The sequence below is a fragment of the Bison bison genome, unplaced genomic scaffold (genome assembly GCF_000754665.1).
Source record: "Bison bison bison isolate TAMUID 2011002044 unplaced genomic scaffold, Bison_UMD1.0 scf7180017864535, whole genome shotgun sequence".
NCBI lineage: Eukaryota > Metazoa > Chordata > Mammalia > Artiodactyla > Bovidae > Bison > Bison bison.
The window spans coordinates 13,814,074-13,816,412 of NW_011495084.1; the positions used below are offsets into that span (position 1 = coordinate 13,814,074).

The 2,339-nt window shown below is 42.8% G+C and overlaps 1 pseudogene; it reads left to right on the plus strand.

Moving 5' to 3' along the window:
* Positions 1-2,339, plus strand: part of LOC104982650 — a 231,697-nt pseudogene that overhangs the window by 44,676 nt on the left and 184,682 nt on the right.

Below are 2,339 nucleotides of genomic sequence, written 5' to 3' on the forward strand. Positions count from 1 at the left end.
TAAAATACACACAGCACAAAGTTTACCATTTTCATTCCTTTTAAGTGCAGCATTTAGTGACATTAGGTGCATTCACATTGTTGGTGGCCATCACCATCATTCATCTCCAGAACTTGTTCTTTTTCCCAAACTGAACCTCTGCGCCCATTAAACACTAACTTCCCAACCCCTGTCCCCTCACCCAGCACCATTCTACTTCTCTCTGTGAATTTGACTATTTTAATGCCTCGTGTAAGTGGAATCCTACAGTGTTTGTTATTTTGTGTGAAGCTTATGCTCTGCAGCACGATGTCTTCAAGGTTCATCCATGCTGTGGCAGGTGTCAGAATTTAATTCCTTTTTAAGGCTGAATAATATTCTATTATAGGTCTATGTAACATTCTGTATATTTGCTTATCTGTCAACGGACAGTTGTGTCCACCTTTTAGCTATTGTGAACATCGCTGCCATGAATATGAGTGTACAAATTATCTGTTCAAGTTTGTGTTTTTAGTTTTTTTGAGTATATCCTTAGTAGTAATTGCTGTATTGTATGCTAATTTAAAGTTTAATTTTTGAAAAATGCCCATATTCTCTTCCATTGTGGTTATATCATTTTAAATTCTCACTTGGTCACTGATTTTCTTCTTTAACTTGAGGAGTAATCAAAGTGTTTTTATAAACTATGACATTTTTTTTGAATCAGTGGCTCCAGTTCGTGGTCTATTGTAGCACCTCCTGGTGTCTCCTCAGTTTCCTCAAATCTCTAGGCATTTTTCTTACTAAATAAAGGGATTGTGCAGCATGGGTTATATTTTTTATAGACTCAGCAGACTGGCATTAAGAACACAGCTTCCTCAAAGGAACAGTGTTTTGGACATTATACTTGCTCATTTCAGAATGAACATACTAAGCCCAAAGTGTTTAAATATTGTCACCCACAGAATTAATAATTGAGTCTAGATTTATAATCCAAGTCTCCAAATTTCTCACCTAAGGCAGCCTCTCCACTCTCATCTAATTTGGCTCAAAGTTATTTAGTTGTCTCTTAAGTGTAAACCTACACCCTTTACCCTTCAGACAGGTCCAAGTTCATTGAAATGGGGGGTGGGGGTGATTTGGCTTCTACCTCCTGCTGCTGCTCCCTTTGCCTTCCTTGCGCATGGGGCTGCCACCACTCTGAAGAGTTAGAGGCTGAATGAGGGTCCCTAGAGCCCTGCTGTCAGGGGTCATCCTGCTGGTGCTGACACCACTCAAGACCCAGAACACATGCTCTGTTGTGTTATGTTCTAAGATGACTTAGGCGTTCAGTTCTCTGTCTCCCTTTTTATTTCAGGCATTTTGCCTGAGTAGCTCGGCCATGGGGAAGACCACCACAGGCCAGATTGTCAACCTGCTGTCCAATGATGTGAACAGGTTTGACCAGGTGAGCTGCCCCTGAGGGATCCTCTTCCATTTCCCGTCCTTCTCACTGGGTTCAGATTATTGGAATGCCAGGTGCCCAGATTTGGTTTCGGCCAGGATTCCATCATGGATGTAAGACAAAGGTTCTATTTATCCAACTTTCATTTTTCTGTGTGCAGTTTAGATGCAATTATATATATTGTTCAGAAAATGACAGTTTTGTTTTTCTGATAATAAATAGGCAACAGTATTCTTGCTTGGCTTGGTTAGTGTTCCTAGGGGTCATCCTGGAGTGGCCCTTCTTGGCACATGGTGTTGGTGTGGCTGGACTGTCTTCCTTGTCTTCTGGATGATGAAGGCCTGGTGAGAGGGAGTGTTCTTTCCCCTGCACCCCGTTCAGTGCCTGCTGCATCAGGAGCCTGTGAGGAATATGCCAAGTGGGTGGTCTCCAGCCAGACACAACCTACCCTCTGTTGTCTACCCCCACATTCTTTTATCCACTGACCTTAGACATAGATCACATGACCCAGGGCGTTGTAGCTGTTTGTCAGATCTGTGTTGCACTAGACACTTCTCTTCAAGTATTTATTCATCAAACATGAAGTAAGGCCCATGCTCAGTTTCAGGGATGAATAAAGCTTAGTTTCTGCCCTATATAAGCCACAGCCTATCAGGGAGATAAATACATAAGTATTGGAGAGAGTAGTGGGTACCATAATATAAGGTTTCCTGGAGTGCCCCAGGGATATGGGGGCTAAATTCTGGGACAAGAAGCATTTGGGGAAGCCCTGAGCTCATCTGTGGTATAGACAAAATCAACATCTTCCTTCAGTGCTGCTGGTAGAGTCCTCCCTGACCATCCTTGAGTCTGACCCTATGCTGCCCTGGAACAGTGTCATCTGGGGTGGATGTGTGGATTTCTGCTTTAGCAGGTTTAAAACCCACTGTGATCATTT